Raw genomic sequence first — 24,355 nt, 5'->3', positions numbered from 1 at the left:
TGCTCTCAGCAGACAAAAATGTTCTCAATGCCGCAAAAAAATTGAGGAAACATTGCCTTGGACTGGGAGTTGCTTAGCCTTAACACCAAACGATGGCTATTACACATTATGACTGATCTAAATAAAATGCTGGAGGGTTTAATGTTGAGCTATGAAAAGGGAGACCTTGATTTCAACCCTAAACACCCACAGGGATATTGTTTCCCTCATCTCACAAGGAGAGTTGGGGTTAATTATGTTAGAGGAAGTACCCCTTCATTGGTCTCTGGGCAGGGCTTGAGGATGACCTGGGTCTGATTCACTGAGGATGCGTGAGATGAAAGGACATAGGAGGGATAGGAGAGCGGGACCTGGGGGAACCATAAAGCCCAACACTCTGGAACTGACCAACATGATAATGAGCCTCCCAAACTGACCCCGCTGTATCCACAGTCACAGATCATTAAATGAAATAGAAGGGGAGGGACTGAAGAGGAGGACAGGCAGTGATGAGCCTGTGTCCTTGAAGCCTTTAAAAAAGGATCTAACATACTTTCCTGCAGAGTTATCAAGAGTTGAGACAGAGGAATTTTATGAGAGATTAGTTTTAATGCACGTGCCAAATGGATTGTGACTGGCTGACACTTTAGGAAGCGTGAATTCGTCTCACATAATCGCAATGACAAGGCTGTTCAGCGTACAGTCAAAAGTAATTTGCAACGGGCGAACAAAGTGATACTTGAGATAAAACATCTGACACGTTGGAGGCTTTCATTTTGTTTAAATATTTCAATAGCATGACAATTGCTATAAATATATGGCCCAGCAGAATATGGTCCCCCTCCCCACAGTTCTTTTTGGTTCACTCCCTCACATGGTAGGACTTACCCAATAAGTGTTCCCTTGGAGTTGCGAATGAGGCCAAACAGCACCAGCAGGCAGATGAGGATGTTGAAAAGCAGCAGGCCTAAGTAGCCCAGCCACCTGAAGTGGAAAACAACAATAACAACAGTCACAAACAACCACAAACACAACAGAACTATAGACCAACTGACTGAAGAAACCCCATCACCTGCTGACAAACACAGCACAGTACAGCAAGAAGGAGAAGTTTACTATGACCACTGTACAAATCACATCGGTACTGCTAAAGAAATCAAAAGGATACAAACATGGGGATGGCTTCAAACATAAAACAAGAAGGAGACGTGATTTGAAGTCCACTTCCCCTGCGAGATGCTGAGGGAGGAAGTGTTTGAGATGTCGAGAGGAAGTAGCAGGGAGGGTCGGCTGCGGAATCAAACTGATTAAACTGGATAGGCCTTTCCACTGTTGACTGCAGTCATCTTTGTTAACGACTTTCACATTCATACAGAGCCAACTGAATATCACTGACTGGCTAGCTGGACGGTCTCACCAGGAGACCAACTATCCAACTGTGAAATGTACTGAGGATATATAAACTATCTTACACTGCAGGGTTGTTAACACGAGTTACAGGAGGGAGGACTGTGTTGTGTGTTTCATCCAATGTCTCCTCCCACTAAAATGGTTCATTTGAAGGGTTTCCCCAGAAAAATATGAGGTCTCTTGTGGATCATATTAGCCTTTTCTGAGTATCAACTGAGATGACTCTCTCTCTAAAGGGCCTAGCAGTGGAATTCTGCGGCACGACACCAGCATAAACATCAATCTACGAGGAATGACGTACTGTTCATGTAAACTGCTAATCCTCTAGTGCAGGATTCCTCTCAGAGTGGAAGCTGTGTAGTTCTGTTCACACTCCATTAAACCCATGTTGCTGTGAGCTTCTGTATGTAAATGAGGCATCAGCAAAAGTAGCTAATAATAAAAACTCCCTAATACCCAACTTGAAATACAAGCAATGTATCATACAACATGACAGGAAAACAAACTCCAACTACATTCACCTACAATAGCCAAACGATGTACTAAAACAAACAGGCCTCGGTTCTGGTAATGGTTTTGGTGAACAATAGAAATTGTATGTCATGAGATGTCATATATTGAGTCTCCCAGTCTGCCCATCTCTCACCTGTACCAGTCGTAGAGCTCGATGTTGACGGCCAGCTCCTCCAGGGAGATGTCTCTGTTTCCCCAGAAGGGGATCTCCACCATCTGCCTCACCAGCTCGTCCAGCTGGCCCTGCAGCTTCTGGATGATAGAGAGATAGTCTGTGTGCTTGGCATACTGGCCCTCCAGCTGCCCCAGACTGCCATCCACTGTCTGCTTCAGGGAGCCCGTGCCGTCTGATACCTAGGTAGTAGGCACAGGGCGGGACACCCAAAGTCACAAACAACCCATTCCTTATGGGGATAGACAAAATCAATAGTGTTAATTATATCGTATCTATTTGGGGTTAGCAGGGGAATCACTGCTCCTTATAGTGATCAATAGTATGATGACTGTGAATGGTGGGCCCAGCCCATGTTATGGCTGTGACAGTAGAGATTTTGCTGTGGTGTCATTGTTTCAATGGGAGTATTACCAGTTTCTGCACTCCTGCCACAGTGCGGTTGGCGTGGCGCAAGGAGTACGTCAGCCTGTTCACGCCGTCACAGGTCTCGCCGTTCCCATAGAAACCAACAGCAATGCCAGCGCTGAAAGGAGACAAAGGGGAGGAGAGGAAGCGGTTAGGAGGAAGAAGAGGGGTCGGCACAGCACGGCAGACAGACAGACGTACGGGGTAGGCGTGTGAACCCTGCATCAACCCTGCCAGGGATAGATGCTACTAAACAGGCAGCATTGAGCTACAGCAGAAAGCCTCCCTATACAGAGTCCATAGCAACCAAGAGGAATGGGTCAGCAAGCCCCACGCCAGAACTAACAAAGGCTGCACTGACACAGGAGAGCAACCCTTGCCCATTCAAGGAGGCCGGAGATTATAGGGGGAGCCGCCCTGGCAATCACAAAGACCTACTGCCTCCCAGCTAGTGCTAGACCAGTGGTTCCCAACCAGGAGTACCAGGAGCCCTGAGGGTACTTGGCCTATCCACAGGGGGTACTTGAGAAGACTCATGAGACCATAGGCCTACTGGTAAAATGCACATGAGGGGGTACTTCAGGGGTACTCCAGGCAGAGAAAAATTCAGATGGTGGTACAGTAACCAAAAAAGGTTGGGAACCACTGCGCCAAAGTGGTTCCCAAGTGGAATCAAATGCATTCAAGGTGGCAACATACAACACTGAATTTCTGATGCATATACAGTGCCTTGCGAAAGTATTCGGCCCCCTTGAACTTTGCGACCTTTTGCCACATTTCAGGCTTCAAACATAAAGATATAAAACTGTATTTTTTGTGAAGAATCAACAACAAGTGGGACACAATCATGAAGTGGAACAACATTTATTGGATATTTCAAACTTTTTTAACAAATCAAAAACTGAAAAATTGGGCGTGCAAAATTATTCAGCCCCTTTACTTTCAGTGCAGAAAACTCTCTCCAGAAGTTCAGTGAGGATCTCTGAATGATCCAATGTTGACCTAAATGACTAATGATGATAAATACAATCCACCTGTGTGTAATCAAGTCTCCGTATAAATTCACCTGCACTGTGATAGTCTCAGAGGTCCGTTAAAAGCGCAGAGAGCATCATGAAGAACATGGAACACACCAGGCAGGTCCGAGATACTGTTGTGAAGTTTAAAGCCGGATTTGGATACAAAAAGATTTCCCAAGCTTTAAACATCCCAAGGAGCACTGTGCAAGCGATAATATTGAAATGGAAGGAGTATCAGACCACTGCAAATCTACCAAGAACTGGCCGTCCTTCTAAATTTTCAGCTCATACAAGGAGAAGACTGATCAGAGATGCAGCCAAGAGGCCCATGAGCACTCTGGATGAACTGCAGAGATCTACAGCTGAGGTGGGAGACTCTGTCCATAGGACAACAACCAGTCGTATATTGCACAAATCTGGCCTTTATAGAAGAGTGGCAAGAAGAAAGCCATTTCTTAAAGATATCCATAAAAAGTATCGTTTAAAGTTTGCCACAAGCCACCCGGGAGACACACCAAACATGTGGAAGTAGGTGCTCTGGTGAGATGAAACCAAAATTTAACTTTTTTGGCAACAATGCAAAACGTTATGTTTGGCGTAAAAGCAACACCCTGAACACACCATCCCCACTGTCAAACATGGTGATGGCATCATCATGGTTTGGGCCTGCTTTTCTTCATCAGGGACAGGGAAGATGGTTAAAATTGATGGGAAGATGGATGGAGCCAAATACAGGACCATTCTGGAAGAAAACCTGATGGAGTCTGCAAAAGACCTGAGACTGGGACGGAGATTTGTCTTCCAACAAGACAATGATCCAAAACATAAAGCAAAATCTACAATGGAATGGTTCAAAAATAAACATATCCAGGTGTTAGAATGGCCAAGTCAAAGTCCAGACCTGAATCCAATCGAGAATCTGTGGAAAGAACTGAAAACTGCTGTTCACAAATGCTCTCCATCCAACTACACTGAGCTCGAGCTGTTTTGCAAGGAGGAATGGGAAACAATTCAGTCTCTCGATGTGCAAAACTGATAGAGACATATCCCAAAGGTGGCGCTACAAAGTATTAACTTAAGGGGGCTGAATAATAATAATTTTGCACGCCCAATTTTTCAGTTTTTGATATGTTAAAAAAGTTTGAAATATTCAATAAATGTTGTTACACTTTATGATTGTGTCCCACTTGTTGTTGATTCTTCTCAAAAAAATACAGTTTTATATCTTTATGTTTGAAGCCTGAAATGTGGCAAAAGGTCGCAAAGTTCAAGGGGACCGAATACTTTCGCAAGGCACTGTATCATCTAATTATTTGCAAACATTCTGAATATTAGCTACATAATAAAAACTGATACAAGTAGGCCTTTAGAAGTCTGAGTTGTCCTTTAGATAAGAATGCGATTAGATTTTGCTCAACAGTGAAACCCAAGAAATCCGTAGGAACTGAAGATCTTGTGAGAGTGGGACTGTTGCTCAATACATGTGGGGGGGTAATCAATTGAATCAACAATGAGAATGATATCAGGGGGTAGCCTTGTCTAAGGAGTTGTCACTACTTTTAACCTCTTTCCCCTTTGGGAAACAAATACCTCACCGCCAGGGGTCACTACAGCATCTCTCTCTCTCTCTCTCTCTCTCTGTATTCAATTTGCTTATCGGCATGACGTAAAAATGTACATATTGCCAAAGCTTACTTTGGAGATTTACAATATTAACATAATTAAAATAATAAATATTCTCTCTCCAACTCCCTCCCATTGTGAGCAGTTCAATTGGAGTCACAATCACTGCCTCCCTGCTGACTGAGAGACTGCCGAGCCAGACAGCCAGCCCAAACAATAGCCTGGTGACCATATGGTCACTCTCAGCTGAACACATGCAAACTGGAGGAGCGTTCCATGTGTACAGCAGCTTGTTGAAGGACAGTCCATTTACAGTTCACACACACACACACACACACACACACACACACACACACACACACACACACACACACACACACACACACACACACACACACACACACACACACACACACACATCAGATGGAGGACAGGCTCCATGCAGAGTCCTTCAGAGCTATAAACTAAAGTAAATAGGCCGATTACATGATGACATCATTATAAGGCAGTTGGAGGAACTGTACACGCAAGATGGAAGGAGGCCCGGGGGCATCGTATCAAAGGAGACGTTCTGGTCAAACAGACTGGCTTTTAACATTGTATTGCAGAATTTCAAAGTTTCACTGCCATTATCCTACAGTAGGTTTAAAGCAGGTACGTTCAGTTGTGGTTCTCAGACAGACGCCATCTAAGGCTATGGTTACATGGTTTCCTGCAGCCGTAGCAGATTTCCCATCATTCATGCAAGTCAGTACATCTGCCAGGATGATCTGTATAGGGTGTGGGTCTGGGGTAAGGCCAAACAAAGGGTTCCTCTGGCATTGATAAACATCTAGCTTGTTCAACACTAATGGAGCCAAGACCAGGCCATTCCAGTAATAACCAAAACTTTGAACATTTCAAAAGAGAAGTTTGAGTGTCATGCATGTAAGGCTGCAGCAATAACTAGGCTACATCAACAGAAACTAGGCTTACTCAACATAATGTCTCAGTTGAAGTGGAGAATCTTCAAGGACAGATGAGGAGAATATCTCTGAACAAAGATTCAAACTGAATTCTACGATGCAGCCACGGCAAGTGATATCACATTTTGATGCACCATCAATCACTTATGAAATTGCCATGGCAACCACTTTTGAGCAAAGTTAAAGCAGTACAATACGACAATTACCTCAGGGAGGGGAGAAAGAAGCAGAGTCAATCATTATAGACATAAGATAAGTTAAAACCTGGAGAAAGACATTCAATCATCCCCTGCGTAAAATCTATAGACAAGGTGTCGAAAGTGTTCCACAGGGATGCTGGCCCAGGTTGATTCCAATGCTTCCCAGTTGTGTCGAGTTGGCTGGACACAAACCGTTCTTGACACAAACCGGTGCACCTTGCACCAAGTACCATACCCCATTCAAAGGCACTTAAATCTTTTGTCTTGCCCATTCACCTTCAATGGCACACATACACAATCCACGTCTCAATTGTCTCCAGATTTAAAAATCGTCCTTTAACCTGTTGCCTCCCCTTCGTCTACACTGACTGACGTGGATTTTAGGTGTTCTTAATGTGTTGTACCCTCAGTGTATATTGTGAAGACTAAGCTGATCTAGCCCTCCTATGCGGTCTAGACATCTTGTGAAAAAAAACAGACTTCAACGAACCACCCTACCAGTAAGATACATAATATCAAATGTTCACCCCCCCATAAAATCAAGCAGTGAATTTGAAGCTCAGATCTTTCCTTTTCCCTTTAAAAAAAAAAAAAGCAGGTCTGTTTAGGCTTAACTCTTCATGCCTGTGACATAACATCCCCAGTCCTTTGCACAAGAGCATCTGATGTCAGATGGGATTAAATCAAATGTCATGTTGACAAGGGAAACACCTCCTGTTAAAATGGGAGCCAGTCCACTCCTCTTCACCCTGCAGCCAATGAGTGGATGGGATTGGCCATTTCCTGAACTGCTGCTAGCTAGGGCAATCTCTTCCTCTCATACTCTGAGGGATGGAAAGGTGAGCTGGAACTATGGGTTTGTGTTCAGGGCAAACAAAGCACATCTCCCTCTGGGGACTGGTAAACTGTGGTGGAAACTTAGAACAGGAAACACAGCCAGAGATTAAATACACAACAACCCCACTAGTTTGTTGGTTTAGTGTTGTTCGACAACCCTGATAGTTTAGGAGTTTGTAATGTTTTCTAAACACATTCGGTTTGTGTCGTTCATATTACACCCCCGTGCCGTTTCACAGAAATGTACAGAGCGTTGTTGTTTCTCTCACTGCAAGGTCAGTGATTCAGGACTGACAAAGCAGCAAGGCAATGTCTTAAGTGCTTTTTGTTTAGGTGTTCACAAAGAAAACGCCAGAAATGACATATGAGTTCCATCTCCCGGTCATCGACCAGCACAGTGAGTTTACAGCAGGCTGAAGACAAACCAGAAAGATGTTATCGCACACTCCATGTCAAGCCTAAAAACAGATTTACATGAAAGGCAGTTCTGCTTCCTAGGCTCTTGCCTGGGATTTCCATCATCTTTAATTATGCAAGCAGCAACAACTCCTTTGATCTCGACAACCTCAAGTTTCACAGCCAAAACGTAACAAAGTGACAGAAGATGGGCATGTGACTGCGAGGACTCCCTCAAATCATGAGCTTTGTGCAAGACTTCAGTAAAACAAAATTGCAGAGATTCTCTCAAGTTTCATGACAGTTGGACCATAAATTTACACTGCCTGTCATTCACGTGGCATTAAACTGAATTTGATATTCCACATTCAGCATTTTTACTCATTGCTCTAATCCCACTTTCCCCACGCTCTCACCACACACACGACGACGACACACAGGGAGAGAGTAATTGTCATGCAGCCCACATGCTCATCAAGTCTCCATGCTTTTGTGAGCCGCTCTGCAGTGATTTCAGCTGAATCCAACAAGATGGCTCTGAGCTGATCCAACTCATGGGGAGTGAAAACAGGATTCAGTGAAGCCCAGTGTTAAAATGGATGTGACAAAAACAGGAAGATTTCACAATTGAGTCAGCAAAAAGCTCGTGCTTGGATTTCACAAGCTCTCCCATATAAATGAACTCTTTATTGGGGATATGGAAGTGTTTAATGTGTCTCTCTTGGGCGTCCTCCATTTGTAAGACATTACTCAGTTTTCAGTACGTGTGGGAGTTCTTTGCTCTGCTCTCATGTTGTTCTTCCCTTTCTCATGACTCCTCTGAGACTGTATGCTTATACAAGTATCTGGCCTAACAGTCAAATCCCAGAGGATTCCTTACATAGTATTATTATACATTTTTTATTTAACCTTTGTTTACCTAGGCAAATCAGTTAAGAACAAATTCTTATTTACCATGATGGCCTGTCATCTATACATGAGAGAATAGGCAGACCGATACGGAGTGGAATTTTTTTTAGGCTGTGTTCTCACACCTCCACAATGCTGAACATAAACTGCACAAAGCAAATGGTTGGATTCTTTAAAAAAGTGCCCATTTATTTGGGTGGATCCATGAAGAGCCGAGGCCTCTTTTTCCATGTGGTCAACAGGTGAACAGGAAAACACTGAAAAAGATAAAGAGCAGAAAATATCAGCCCTTTTTAAATGTCTGTCGGTCCTTCCTTCTCCTGTCACCTGTCATGAGGCCATTTTGCTCTGCGTTTGTGGCTGCTTTCCTATTTCCGCTTTGATCATCTATGTATGAGTTACAGACAGTGACTGTCCACAGCTTGCTATCTGTGTGTCCATCTGTCCGTCCCTAGATGAGCAGAACGAGTTCCATTTCAGCACCTTGAGACTCCTGGCTGGGCCTCTGTGTCGACAATGATGACATGACCTGAGAAGTACTAAACAAAGAAAGGAAACAGACTAAACTTTTTACTTGTTTGGGTGGCCTGGGGGCTGAACCCACAACACAAAGGTCATGTTTTCAAAATTATAGCTGAAGGAGCTGTTTCCTCATCCTCCCAAATCTTTATTGGCAGATTATTAAACACACAACACAAAGTGCATGACAGTTAAGAGTCTGTTACAAAACCATCCACTACTTTGGTTACAGTTTATCATTAATGGCAGACCGGATTTGTTTTCTCCCCCTCCAAAAAGGCTTCCATGCTCACAGACAAGGGATGGGCATTTGAAATATTTTCACTATTTGAATAATACACATTTTTTAAAATATATTTTTTTAAATATCGGATATCCGAAATACATGTGTTTTTTTGTAAAACTGTTTGCTGCTGTAGCAGGGGGACGGGCAGGGGTCAGTGCGTGAGAGACCACGTTCCCCTTCCTTGTCTACAAGTACAACAACTCCTAGCCCAGAGTCGAACTCAGGACTAAGCTTATAATGTATACCCACCTTGAGAGTTATGTCCCGGCCCAATGTTGGCTTCTCATTTGAAGGGGTGGTGGTGAGGCCTCTTCCGGCGCCGACAGAGATGGCCGCCTCGCTTCGCGTTCCTAGGAAACTATGCAGTTTTTTTTTACGTGTTATTTCTTACATTAGTACCCCAGGTCTACATACAGTCGAGAAGAACTACTGAATATAAGATCAGCGTCAACTCACCATCAGTACGTCCAAGAATATGATTTTCGTGACGCGGATCCTGTGTTCTGCCTTTCAACCAGGACAACGGAATGGATCCCATGCGGCGACCCAAAAAAACGACCCCGTAAAAGAGGGAAACGAGGCGGTCTTCTGGTCAGACTCCGGAGACGGGCACATTGTGCACCACTCCCTATCATTCTTCTCGCCAATGTCCAGTCTCTTGACAACAAGGTTGATGAAATCCGAGCAAGGGTAGCATTCCAGAGGGACATCAGAGACTGTAACGTTCTTTGCTTCACGGAAACATGGCTCACTGGAGAGACGCTATCGGAGGCGGTGCAGCCAGCGGGTTTCTCCACGCATCGCGCCGACAGAAACAAACATCTTTCTGGTAAGAAGAGGGGCGGGGGCGTATGCCTTATGGCTAATGAGACATGGTGTGATGAAAGAAACATACAGGAACTCAAATCCTTCTGTTCACCTGATTTAGAATTCCTCACAATCAAATGTCGACCGCATTATCTACCAAGAGAATTCTCTTCGATTATAATCACAGCCGTATATATTCCCCCCCAAGCAGACACATCGATGGCTCTGAACAAACTTTATTTGACTCTTTGCAAACTGGAATCCATTTATCCAGAGGCTGCATTCATTGTAGCTGGGGATTTTAACAAGGCGAATCTGAAAACAAGACTCCCTAAATTTTATCAGCATATCGATTGCGCAACCAGGGGTGGAAAAACCTTGGGTCATTGTTACTCTAACTTCCGTGACGCATATAAGGCCCTGCCCCGCCCTCCTTTCGTAAAAGCTGACCACGACTCCATTTTGTTGATCCCTGCCTACAGACAGAAACTAAAACTGGAGGCTCCCACGCTGAGGTCTGTCCAACGCTGGTCCGACCAAGCTGACTCCACACTCCAAGACTGCTTCCATCAAGTGGACTGGGATATGTTTCGTATTGCGTCAGATAACGACATTGACGAATACGCTGATTTGGTGTGCGAGTTCATTAGAACGTGTGTTGAAGATGTCGTTCCCATAGCAACGATTAAAACATTCCCTAACCAGAAACCGTGGATTGATGGCAGCATTCGCGTGAAACTGAAAGCGCGAACCACTGCTTTTAATCAGGGCAAGGTGACTGGTAACATGACCGAATACAAACAGTGCAGCTATTCCCTCCGCAAGGCTATCAAACAAGCTAAGTGTCAGTATAGAGACAAAGTAGAATCTCAATTCAATGGCTCAGACACAAGAGGTATGTGGCAGGGTATACAGTCAATCACGGACTACAAGAAGAAACCCAGCCCAGTCACGGACCAGGATGTCTTGCTCCCAGGCAGACTAAATTACTTTTTTGCCCGCTTTGAGGACAATACAGTGCCACTGACACGGCCTGCAACGAAAACATGCGGACTCTCCTTCACTGCAGCCGAGGTGAGTAAAGACATTTAAACGTGTTAACCCTCGCAAGGCTGCAGGCCCAGACGGCATCCTCAGCCGCGCCCTCAGAGCATGCGCAGACCAGCTGATCGGTGTGTTTACGGACATATTCAATCAATCCCTATACCGGTCTGCTGTCCCCACATGCTTCAAGAGGGCCACCATTGTTCCTATTCCCAAGAAAGCTAAGGTAACTGAGCTAAACGACTACCGCCCCGTAGCACTCACTTCCGTCATCATGAAGTGCTTTGAGAGACTAGTCAAGGACCATATCACCTCCACCCTACCTGACACCCTAGACCCACTCCAATTTGCTTACCGCCCAAATAGGTCCACAGACGATGCAATCTCAACCACACTGCACACTGCCCTAACCCATCTGGACAAGAGGAATACGTATGTGAGAATGCTGTTCATCGACTACAGCTCGGCATTCAACACCATAGTACCCTCCAAGCTCGTGTGGGACCCCGCCCTGTGCAACTGGGTACTGGACTTCCTGACGGGCCGCCCCCAGGTGGGCCACCCCGCTGATCCTCAACACTGGGGCCCCACAAGGGTGCGTTCTGAGCCTTCTCCTGTACTCCCTGTTCACCCAGGACTGCGTGGCCACGCACGCCTTCAACTCAATCATCAAGTTTGCGGACGACAACAGTGGTAGGCTTGATTACCAACAACGACGAGATGGCCTACAGGGAGGAGGTGAGGGCCCTCGGGAGTGTGGTGTCAGGAAAATAACCTCACACTCAACGTCAACAAAACTAAGGAGATGATTGTGGACTTCAGGAAACAGCAGAGGGAACACCCCCCTATCCACATCGATGGAACAGTAGTGGAGAGGGTAGTACGTTTTAAGTTCCTCGGCATACACATCACAGGCAAACTGAATTGGTCCACTCACACAGACAGCATCATGAAGAAGGCGCAGCAGCGCCTCTTCAACCTCAGGAGGCTGAAGAAATTTGGCTTGTCGCCAAAAGCACTCACAAACTTCTACAGATGCACAATCGAGAGCATCCTGGCGGGCTGTATCACCGCCTGGTACGGCAACTGCTCCGCCCACAACCGCAAGGCTCTCCAGAGGGTAGTAAGGTCTGCACAACGCAACACCGGGGGCAAACTACCTGCCCTCCAGGACAACTACACCACCCGATGTTACAGGAAGGCCATAAAGATCATCAAGGACAACAACCACTTGAGCCACTGCCTGTTCACCCCGGTATCATCCAGAAGGCGAGGTCAGTACAGGTGCATCAAAGCTGGGACCGAGAGACTGAAAAACAGCTTCCATCTCAAGGCCATCAGACTGTTAAACAGCCACCACTAACATTGAGTGGCTGCTGCCAACACACTGACACTGACTCAACTCCAGCCACTTTAATAATGGGAATTGATGGGAAATGATGTAAAATATATCACTAGGCACTTTAAACAATGCTACCTAATATAATGTTACATACCCTACATTATTCATCTCATATGCATACGTATATCCTGTACTCTATATCATCTACTGCATCCTTATGTAATACATGTATCACTAGCCACTTTAACTATGCCACTTTGTTTACATACTCATCTCATATGTATATACTGTACTCGATACCATCTACTGTATCTTGCCTATGCTGCTCTGTACCACCACTCATTCATATATCTTTATGTACATATGCTTTATCCCCTTACACTGTGTATAAGACAGTAGTTTTGGAATTGTTAGTTAGATTACTTGTTGGTTATTACTGGTTATTAGATTACTTATTATTATTACTATTGTCGGAACTAGAAGCACAAGCATTTCGCTACACTATCATTAACATCTGCTAACCATGTGTATGTGACAAATAAAATTTGATTTGATTTGATGGCATCAAACTATTTGATTGAACACTTTCTTGGGCACTGCTGGGCCATGCAAAAGGCAACCTTTCCATCAGAACCATCTACCGATTACGGATACAGTCCAACGCGGGGACACGTGCTGCTATAACAGGCACAGTCATTGGCAGAGTACTAATCTCTCACGCTTCTCCTATGTAATGCCCTACAATGGAACATTAACGGCAAGCTTCAGATTAAAAAACAGTCTAACTTCCGTCGTTTCTATTTCTTTATGCATTGATTAGGAATGTCCCCACTCACCTGCTAGGCTACATATCTAGCCTCTGACTGTAGTGCCGCTTTGACCAAATCCAACTTTATTTGTCACACGTGCCGAAAACAACAAGTGTAGACTTTACAGTGAAATGCTTACTTACAAGCCCTTAACCAACAGTGCAGTTCAAGACGAAGAAAATATTTACCAAGTAGACTCAAATAAAAAGTAACAATAAGAATAACAACCGGCTGTATACACCGGTACCGAGTCAGTGTGCAGGGGTACAGGCTAGTTAAGGTAATCTGTACATGTAGGTGGGGGCGAAGTGACTATGCATAGGTAACAAACAAACAAACAGCGAGTAGCAGTGTACAAAGGGGGGGGGTCAATGTAAATAGTCCGGTGGCGATTTTATGAATTGATCAGCAGTCTTATGGCTTGGGGGTAGAAGCTATTGAGGAGCCTTTTGGTCCTAGACTTGGCGCTCCGGTACCGCTTGCCGCGCGGTAACACAGACAACAGTATATGACTTGTGTGACTGGGGTCTCTGACAAGTTTATGGGCTTTCCTCTGACACCGCATATTATATAGGTCCTGGATGGCAGGAAGCTTGGCCCCAGTGATGTACTGGGCAATTCACACTACCCTCTGTAGTGCCATACGGTCAGATGCCGAGCAGTTTCCATACCAGGCGGTGATGCAACCGCTCAGGATGCTCTCAATGGTGCAGCTGTAGAACCATTTGAGGATCTGGGGACCCATGCCAAATCTTTTCAGTCTCCTGAGGGGGAAAAGGTGTTGTCGTGCCCTCTTCACAACTGTCTTGGTATGTTTGGACCATGATAGTTTGTTGGTGATGTGGACACCAAGCAAACTTAATGATGGTGTTGGAGTTGTGTTTGTACACACAGTCGTGGGTGAACAGGGAATACAGGAGGGGACTAAGTACACACTCCTGAGGGGCCCCAGTGTTAAGGATCAGCGTGGCAGACGTGTTGTGGCCTACTCTTACCACCTGGGTGCGGCCCGTTAGAAAGTCCAGGATCCAGTTGCAGAGGGAGGTGTTTAGTCCCAGAGTCCTTAGCTTAGTGACGAGCTTCGTGGGCACTATGGTGTTGAATGCTGAGCTGTAGTCAATGAACAACATTTTCACATAGGTGTTCCTTTTGTCCAGGTGAGAAAGGGCAGTGTGGAGTGCGATTGAGATTTTGTCGTCTGTGGATCTGTTGGGGCGGTATGCAAATTGGAGTGGGTCTAGGGTGTCCGGGAGGATGTTGTTGATGTGAGCCATGACTAGCCTTTCAAAGCACTTCATGGCTACCGACGTGAGTACCACGGGGCGGTAGTCATTTAGGCAGGTTACCTTCGCTTCCTTGCGCACAGGGACAATGGTTTGTTTGCTTGAAACATGTAGGTATTACAGACTCAGTCAGGGAGAGGTTGAAAATGTCAGTGACACTTGACAGTTGATCCGCCCATGCTTTGAGTACATGTCCTGGTAATCCGTCTGGCCCAGCGGCTTTGTGAATGTTGACCTGTTTAAAAGGTTTTGTTCACATCACCTACCGATTTACACGTGTGAAATGTGTGAAGGCTACCAGTGTGTCTTTTTTAATATTAATGTGTCTTTTTTATATTAAAAAGTTTGTTGTTTTATTAAATATAGAATGTCAAATGTCACGGTATTTACTTGTATGTAGTAATGTCACTTCATGGATCATTTTAGTTAATTCAGACAAAGCCTTTTCAATGTTAAAATAGGCCTACACATGTACACTCGCAAATAATCAAATACTAACGTCCGTTCAATTAACCGGGCCCATCCCTAGCACAGACCACAAGAATTACACAATAGCATTAAGCACAGAGAGTAGTTAAATTCATGATACCTCCGCTGCTTATTATGGGTTGTGCTCCTTCCCAATTGGGAGAGACCGTCTCATAGCTTGTGAAAGGAGGGTAGGGCGAAGAGACTTCTTTCTACAAGCATAGATGGGAGTCGATAAGACTCCCACAGCCGGGAAGAAATATTTTCAGCTGCCTGGGCTTGCAGAGACTTGCATCATGTGGATGGATTTGTTCTCACAGGAGGGGCAGGGCAGGAGAGGCGGGCAGAGAGACTCCAGAAGCTCACTGTTAAGGCAGTGACAGGTGCAGATAGTCAATACTCACTGGGGTTCAGGGAGGACAGATATCCATCATTCATATTCAACCAGAGATGCAATTACAGTTCAGGGAGAGGTACCACCTGGGTCACAGCGCCTTGAAAACAGAAGGCTGGGAAGTGCCTATCCCACAGACGGATGGAGGGAGACTGAGGTGAGAAGACAAAAAACCTATCATCAGTCATAAATACTGGGCTGGGCCCCAGACACTACAGAGTGGCCATTTTGGCCAATAGCTTTGTCTTAAGAGATCACTGACAAAGGGGCTGCATAATAAGGAAGGGGCTGCATAATAAGGAAGGTTTTTCTAGGAATTCTAGGTCCATTATTTTGACAGACAGCACTGTTCATTCACTTATCTGTCACTGCCACTCAGAACATGACCCTTTGTGAGACCCAGGGATTCCAAAGCTTGTCTGTGTGACTGTGGTGGACTAGCCTGTTGTTATTCCAGACAGCCGTGTAAATTATTGGTTGGGAGGGACTCCAGAAGGAAGGACTCAGAAACAGACAACAGTTTGGTCTGGTTTCCCACTGTACTAGACACAGAGCTACTCTTTGATAGTGAAAGGGTATATCGTCCTTAGCATTTACCCCAATGTGATACTTTGCCATCCCATTGAAGTATACTGTACAAAAATATAAAACGCAACATGCAACATTTGAAAGAGTTACAGTTCATAGAAGGAAATTGGTCAATTGAAATAAATCAATAGATTTCACATGACTGGGCAGGGGCTCAGCCAATCAGAATGAGTTTTTCCCCACAAAAGGGCTTTATTACAGACATAAATACAGCATGGTACTGACAAATTCTATAAAACGTTGTTGGAGGCGGCTTATGGTAGAGAAATTAACACTCAATTCTCTGGCAACAACTCTGTTGGACATTCCTGCAGTCAGCATGCCAATTGCACACTCCCTCAAAACTTGAGACATCTGTGGCATTGTGTTGTGTGATGAAACTGCACATTTTAGAGTGGCCTTATATTGTCTCCAGCACAAGGTGGACCTGTGTAATGACCATGTTGTTTAAATCAGCTTCTTGATATGATATGGCAAAGAAGAAATGCTCACTAACAGGGATGTACACAAATTTGTGCACAATATTTGAGAGAAATAATCTTTGTGTGTATGGAAAATATCTGGGATCTTGTATTTCTGTACACTTTACATGTTGCATTTACATTTTGTCCAGTATAGTATGCCATCTAGTGTGATTAGTTTGCAGAATTCTTGGGGTAGCCTAATTCCTGAAAATACACCACAATATTATTGTCATTCAAAGGGTTCTAACGCTAAACCACCAGAGTCCTTGAGTATCCCTCTGCCTGCTCTGAGCCAGAGCCCTGCCTGCGCTGAGCCAGCCCCTCTGAGTCTTCTTCTGTGTCCTGAGTTGGCTTCTGAGAGGATGTTGCCATGGAAACTACAGTGAGAGCTCATTTGTCACATGATTTGAGTTTGAATGTGAGAAATCTTTTGTTTTCCTAACTTTTTTGTTACTTTCCAATACATTGCTGAAGGACTTCCTGCAGAGACGAGGCCTCACGGTTATCACGTCTATCCCAGAGAATAGGGGCGTTGGCATGGTGTTTGGTAAGGAACCAACGTTTCAGACAGAGACGCTGAAAACTGGCATTATTCTATGGCAATGCTGACTGCAGTGCAGCGCAGGAACTTGCATATACCAATGCTAATTTTTATTTTACCTTTATAAAATTAAAGCCTAAATATGTCTGGCCATTAAACCAGTTGTGGTTCAGCATAGAGCTGTTCAATAGCTGACTTACCTTGTTAAATAAAAGGTTAAATAAAATAAATAAAAATAACAGCTGAGACCCATCACATGTCCACAAAAAAAGGTTTCTGTGTAACACTCTTCACTGTTCATAATCATACAGAAGATTACATTATACAACAATGCCTCTCCAACTTCCTCGTTCCACTTATTCAGTGATCTGTGGCATCAACTTACTCTAAACAGAATCAATATGTCCTCATCTTCATAATAGCATCTCTCAGTCAGACAACAACCACTTCAACAGCTTTAACCTCTCTCGCACCAGCTTTAACCTCTCTCGCACCAGCTTTAACCTCTCTCGCACCAGCTTTAACCTCTCTCGCACCAGCTTTAACCTCTCTCGCACCAGCTTTAACCTCCCTCGCACCAGCTTTAACCTCCCTCGCACCAGCTTTAACCTCCCTCGCACCAGCTTTAACCTCCCTCGCACCAGCTTTAACCTCCCTCGCACCAGCTTTAACCTCCCTCGCACCAGCTTTAACCTCTCTCGCACCAGCTTTAACCTCTCTCGCACCAGCTTTAACCTCTCTCGCACCAGCTTTAACCTCTCTCGCACCAGCTTTAACCTCTCTCGCACCAGCTTTAACCTCTCTCGCACCAGCTTTAACCGCTCTCGCACCAGCTTTAACCGCTCTCGCACCAGCTTTAACCTCTCTCGCACCAGCTTTAACCTCTCTCGCACCAGCTTTAACCTCTCTCGCACCAGCTTTAACCTCTCTCGCACCAGCTTTAACCTCTCTGGCACCTGGCCAACAGCCAGTGAAATTGCAGAGCGCTAAAATTCTAAATACACCATTCGTAATATTAAACATTCTTGTAAATACATGTGTCTTAACATCTTAACATCTTATTAATCCAGCCGCTGTGTCAGATTTCAAAAAATCTTTACGTCGAACGCAAACCATGCTGAGGAGAGCACCCATCTAACAAAAGTATTACTAGCATTTTCCAACCAAGCATTAGTGTCACAAAAGTCAGAAATAACAATAAAATAAATCACTTACCTTAAATATTCCTCTGGTGGCAATGCCAATTGTCCTAGCTCCACAGTGAATGTTAGTTTTGTTTGATAAAATCCATTTTTATAGCCTAACACGAAACATTTGTAAATCGCTTGCGTCGTGATTTCCGTCTCATTCAACTTTGGATGAAACATTTGTGGTAAATACACACTAAACACACGTTTATCCAGTCATGGTTGGTTTCATTGCAATCCTCTGTTTGTTAGTAACACAATCACACTTGATGGCTCTTTTTCCAGGACGCATTGACCGAAACAACCCGATTTGAAGACACCAATCAATGACCTCATTGCGCACCAATGGTAGTAGCGGTCTGTCGTTGATTGACTGTATTTTGGCCCGATGACCACTGATCATCTTGAAATCGAGCTTGGAAGATAGCCAATGAGCTGAGGCAAACGGCAATATGTAATGGTTATACGTTCAAAGACCAGCCTCTGGCGTAAAAGAAGTTCATTCGCCATTGCAAATCCTACTTGACGGAGCCACGAGTGTTACGCATAGAAGTACATAGTGAAGTGCATTTTCAGCTATTTTATATATTTAAATTATGAAAAGCTAAAACAAAGTCTAGATATACAGATGTAACCCAAATTATAGAAGAAATTGATAGAGAAAGACAGAGTTGCTTCAGGAAGATGAATCTTTCAGCGAGGCAAGTTGAAGACATGTTTCTGTACGGAGAGGATTCCATGCTGGACTGGTAAAAACTTATCATGCTAATGTCGTTGTTTAAAATTAATATAAAATATAATTTATGAGATTTTTTGTTTGCAATATATACAACTATCATCAGTAATGAAATGTGTAAGGTACACATTGGCTATACATTGTGTGCGATATTTTTTACATTTATTTTACAGCACTTCACCATAGTGATTATGTTCCCTGTACTCTATATACATCTGTTTATTTTACGTGTTGATACAGGGCTCATACGTTAAAGTATTCTTACTGAAACAATGATTTTTTCCACAGTGGTAGCGATTCTGATTATGCGCCACCAATGTCTAGGTGTCCATCCCCCTCTGAAGCTTGTTCATCCAGCAGGACCCCTGCTGTCACTGGCTCCACACCTACCCTGCCATCTAGAGGTTTGAAGTCAGTGACAAAGAAGCGGAGGTGGGGAAGACAGAAACCCACAGACAGAGGGCCAGAGGGTCGTTGACACTGTGTTGGAAGATGTGGAACCAATTCCAACAGTTTTTAGACCAAAAAGGCAGCCAGGACCTCAACTAGACATGACTGCAAAGTATAGCCCCCTTCAACTTTTTCAACTGTTTTTCACCTCGTCAGGGGCTAAGAAGCAGGCAGGAAAGAAAGAGGCATGGAAGACCATTTCCATGTCAGACCTTTTCTGCTTTCTTTCACTGGTCATTTACATGGGGCTGGTGAAGTTGAAAACTCTGAGGGACTACTGGAAAACATCAGCTCTCTATCAACTGCCTTTCCCCACCACTGTCATGTCTTCTAAAAGGTTTCTGACTATCTCACGGGCGCTTCACATCAGTGACCCAGAAGTTGATGGGGAGAATGACAAGAAGAGAGGCACCGCAAGGTTTGATAGGCTCTGCAAAATCAAACCTCTCTACCCCAACATCGTTGAGGCCTGCAAGACCTACTTTCAGCCTGCCCAGAACCTGTCCATTGATGAGAGGATGGTAGCCTCAAAGGGCAGAATCAGCATCAAACAGTACATGTGTAACAAACCAACCAAATGGGGTTACAAACTGTTTGTTTTGGAAGATTCTGTGTGTGCCTACACTTGCAATTTTTGTGTTTATGAGGGGATAAACAGTTTTGCTACCGGTAATGGACTGAGTTATGATTCCGTTATGGAGTTATTGGATTTTCAACTGCTGGGGAAGGACTACAAACTGTTTGTGGACAACTTCTATACAAGCCCTACCCTGTTTACAGAGCTGAGGAAGCGGGAAGTGTGGGCTTGTGGCACCATCCGGACCAACAGAGAGGGCTTTCCAAAAACAAAGGTGAACAACATGCCTATCGGGCTGAGCGGGGTACCATGAGATGGATTCGTGAAGATGGCCTGCTCTTTGTAAAGTGGATGGATCCCAGAGAGGTGGTCATGTGCACAACTATCCACAAGTCCTCCAGTGGCGATCACGTCGTCAGGCGTGTGAAGGACAGTAGTGGGGCATGGACCACAAAAAATGTCCCCGTTCCAGCTGCTGTGAAGGACTACAACAAGGGCATGGGAGGTAGGATATGATACTACAATGTTCTCCACAAGACCATGAAATGGTACAAGACATTTTTCTATAATTTCCTTGACATTGCTGTGGTGAATTCCTTCATCCTGCAGAAGGAAATAGCCAAGAGCTGTGGACAGCCCCCCATCTCACAGCTAGCCTTCAGGGAGCTACTCATCCAGGAGCTTGCTAGCTACAGCAAGTCCACTGTAACACCTTCTGTCCCCTCTACCTCTGTCCCTTCTGCTCCAACCAGTGTTGTTCACCTGACCAGATTCATCTCTGCAGGCATGAATGTGCCTCAGGGCAAAAAGGGCACAGTAGGGAGATGCCTTTGTAACAGGAAATGCCCCATCACCTGCACCACCTGTTCAGTAAGCCTCTGCTTTACACCTATGCTATGGGCCATGGCACCAGCAGCACAATATTGTGTAGAGGACTGAGGGTCTTCACAATATTGTAAATAGAACATGTGTAAATAGTTACTCTTGTTATTTTTATTTATAAATACCATAATTGCTGGACTATTAAGCACACCTGAATATAAACCGCACCCACTGAATTATAAAAAATGATGTATTTTGTACATAAATAAGCCGCACATGTCCATAAGCCGCAGGTGCCTACCGGTACATTGAAACAAATTAACTTGGGCACTATCTTCCTCCTCCTGTGCACTGAAACCACTGAAGTAATCTCCTTCGGTGTCGGAGTTAAATAGCCTCAGAATTGCTTCATCCGATGTTGGATCATTTTCATTGTCGCTCTCGTCACTTTCATCCGGAGGCAAATACCCCGCTCAGCTCATGCTGCCCCTTCAACACGCAGCAGTCCAGCCTTTCGAAACCCGTTGATGATAGTGGATTTTTTGACAATGCTCCACGCTGTCAGGACCCACTGGCAGACTTGACCATAAGATGCTCTTCGCATGCAGCCCGTTTTAGTGAAGGATTTCTCCCCACTTGTCATCCAAGCCTCCCACTGAACAAGGAGCGCCACCTTAAATGCACGACTGACACTGATGTCGAGTGGCTGCAAATACTTTGGGCCATCTGCTTTTCTTCCCTCTGAAAGCTTTTCTTGTCTTTTTGCACTGAGTCAGTTCCTCACGCTGCTGTTTACAACGACTTTAAGGCCAAGCTCCCGTGCGGTAGCTCCATTTCCAACAGCCAGATCGATCGCTTTCAACTTGAAAGCTGCATCATATGCATTTCTTCGTGTCTTTGCCATGATGAGGGTGACAAAATTACTACCGTAATCAGAATGATGGGAAGTTTGAGCACATTATGTGACGGTGCTCAGTTTTTTGGCGGCATAAATCTTGTGAAAGCGGGAAAAATTCATAAATTAGCCGTGTCATTGTATAAACCGCGAGGTTCAAAGCATGGGAATAAAGTAGCGGCTTATAGTCCGGAAATTACGGTATATATATTTTTTAAATATATATTTTTGGGGGTGTGTGTTAGAATAGCATTTATGTATTTTGTATATTGTTCTTTCCTTCAAAATGAATCACTGTACCAATTCGGCCACTTGGGTACATTTGAGTGGGACACCTGGGTGACTTCATGCTCAATGTCATTGTAGCTCGCTCATTTTTGAGGTTTTTTTCTTCTACCAGATCTATTGGTGTTATATTCCCCTACATTCAATTAACATTTCAACAAACTTCAGAATGTTTCCATTCAAATGATACCAAGAATATGCATATCCTTGCCTCTGGAGCTGAGCTACAGGCAGTTAGATTAGGGTATGTCTTCAGGAGGAAATTGAGAACAAGGGATGCAGCAGGTAACAGGTTAACTTGGGTCAAATGTTTCAGGAAGACTTCCACAAGCTTCTCACCATAAGTTGGGTGAATTTTGGCCCATTTCTCCTGACAGAGATGGTGTAACTGAGTCAGGTTGGTAGGTCTCCTTGCACCACAAGCTTTTTCAGTTCTGCCCAAAAATGTTCTACTGGATTGGGGTCAGGGCTGTGTGATGGCCACTCCAATACCTTGACTTTGTTGTCCTTAAGCCATTTTGCCACAACTTTGGAAGTATGCTTGGGGTCATTGTCCATTTGGAAGACCCATTTGCGACCAAGCTTTAACTTCCTGACTGATGTCTTGAGATGTTGCTTCAATATATCCACACAATTTTCCTGAAGTGCACCAGTCCCTCCTGCAGAAAAGCACCCCCACAACATGATGCTGCCACCCCCTGGTTCATGGTTGGGATGGTGTTCTTCGGCTTGCAAGCATCCCCCTTTTTCCTCCAAACATAACGATGGTCAAAAACAGTTGTATTTTTGTTTCATCAGACCAGAAGACATTTCTCCTAAAAGTACGATCTTTGTCTCCATGTGCAGTTGCAAACAGTAGTCTGGCTCTTAAAATAAATAAAAAACAACAAGTTTTTATTATATTTAAATGGGGGCTTTGGAGCAGTGGCATCTTCCTTGCTGAGTGGCCTTTCAGGTTATGTCGATATAGGACTCGTTTTACTGTGGATATATACTTTTGTACCCGTTTCCTCCAGCATCTTCACAAGGTCCTTTGCTTCTGGGATTGATTTTCACTTTTCGCACCAAAGTACGTTCATCTCTAGAAGACAGAACGCGTCTCCTTCCTGAGCGGTGTGACGGCTGCGTGGTCCCATGGTGTTTATACTGGCATACTATTGTTTGTACAGATTAACGTGGTACCTATCATCTACTGCATCTTTATGTAATACATGTATCACTAGCCACTTTAACTATGCCACTTTGTTTACATACTCATCTCATATGTATATACTGTACTCGATACCATCTACTGTATCTTGCCTATGCCGCTCTGTACCATCACTCATTCATATATCTTTATGTACATATTCTTTATCCCCCTACACTTGTGTGTATAAGACAGTAGTTTTGGAATTGTTAGTTAGATTACTTGTTGGTTATTACTGCATTGTCGGAACTAGAAGCACAAGCATTTCGCTACACTCGCATTAACATCTGCTTACCATGTGTATGTGACAAATACAATTTGATTTGATTTGTTTGGAAATTGCTCCCAAGGATGAACCAGACTCGTCTACAATTTGAGTTCTTGGCTGTTATCTTTGGATTTTCCCATGATGTCAGGCAAAGAGGCACTGAGTTTGAAGGTAGGCCTTGAAATACATCCACAGGTACACCTCCAATTGACTCAAATGAGGTCAATTAGCCTATCAGAAGCTTCTAAAGCCATGACATCCTTTTCTGGAATTTTCTAAGCTATTTAAAAGGCACAGTCAACTTTGTGTATGTAAACTTCTGACCCACTGGAATTGTGATACAGTGAATTATAATTGAAATAATCTGTCTGTAAACAATTGTTGGAATAATTACTTGTGTCATGCACAAAGTAGATGTCATAACCGACTTGCCAAACCTATAGTTTGTTAACAAGACATTTGTGGAGTGGTTGAAAAATAAGTTAATAACCTAAGTGTGTGTAAACTTCAGACTTCAACTGTAAGTAGTTAGATAACCTTTCTAAGAAAGGAAATCTAACAGCCTAGATACAAAAAAGTAGCTGTGATTGAGGATTATTTAATTTGAGGCAGACTGCAGAACGTATCTAGTAGAGGGATTTGTGGTGTCAAGCCTTTTAACCCTGTGCACCTCTCATTCTCTGCTTGAATAGATGCTAGATTGTTTAAAACATGTGAACACCAGACGGGAAGGGGTTAACACCAAGCAGCAAGCGCCCAAGTAGCCTACCCTCCAATTGAGAGCTTCAATGAAGTAAGCAGAAGATTAGTTCTAAAAATACCACCATCTCACCACAGTAGTTAGACACTAAACCAGTAACAGCAGCTTTCAGATGCTACAAGATACCAAACTACATCCCTTCCACTGCAGAGAAATTGTTTGCCTACACAAAAACAAAATATTTTCTCAAAGGGATTACATTTATGGGCC

The 24,355-nt window shown here is 44.1% G+C and overlaps 1 pseudogene across 1 annotated transcript in view; it reads right to left on the bottom strand.

The window, feature by feature from the left end:
* The window catches only part of LOC123999500, a 79,192-nt pseudogene that overhangs the window by 28,142 nt on the left and 26,695 nt on the right, over nucleotides 1-24,355 (bottom strand). Inside the window, exons 3-5 of the transcript XR_006832465.1 lie at nucleotides 2,489-2,600; nucleotides 2,036-2,256; nucleotides 868-963 (exon numbers count right to left, since the gene is read on the bottom strand). The product of XR_006832465.1 is annotated as a protein tweety homolog 3-like (transcript). The remainder of the gene's footprint in view (nucleotides 1-867; nucleotides 964-2,035; nucleotides 2,257-2,488; nucleotides 2,601-24,355) is intronic.

Source organism: Oncorhynchus gorbuscha, linkage group LG16 (genome assembly GCF_021184085.1).
Source record: "Oncorhynchus gorbuscha isolate QuinsamMale2020 ecotype Even-year linkage group LG16, OgorEven_v1.0, whole genome shotgun sequence".
In the NCBI taxonomy this organism is placed as follows: Eukaryota; Metazoa; Chordata; class Actinopteri; order Salmoniformes; family Salmonidae; genus Oncorhynchus; species Oncorhynchus gorbuscha.
Note: the sequence above shows the minus strand (reverse complement) of the source record. Positions and strands in the feature narration are given on the sequence as shown.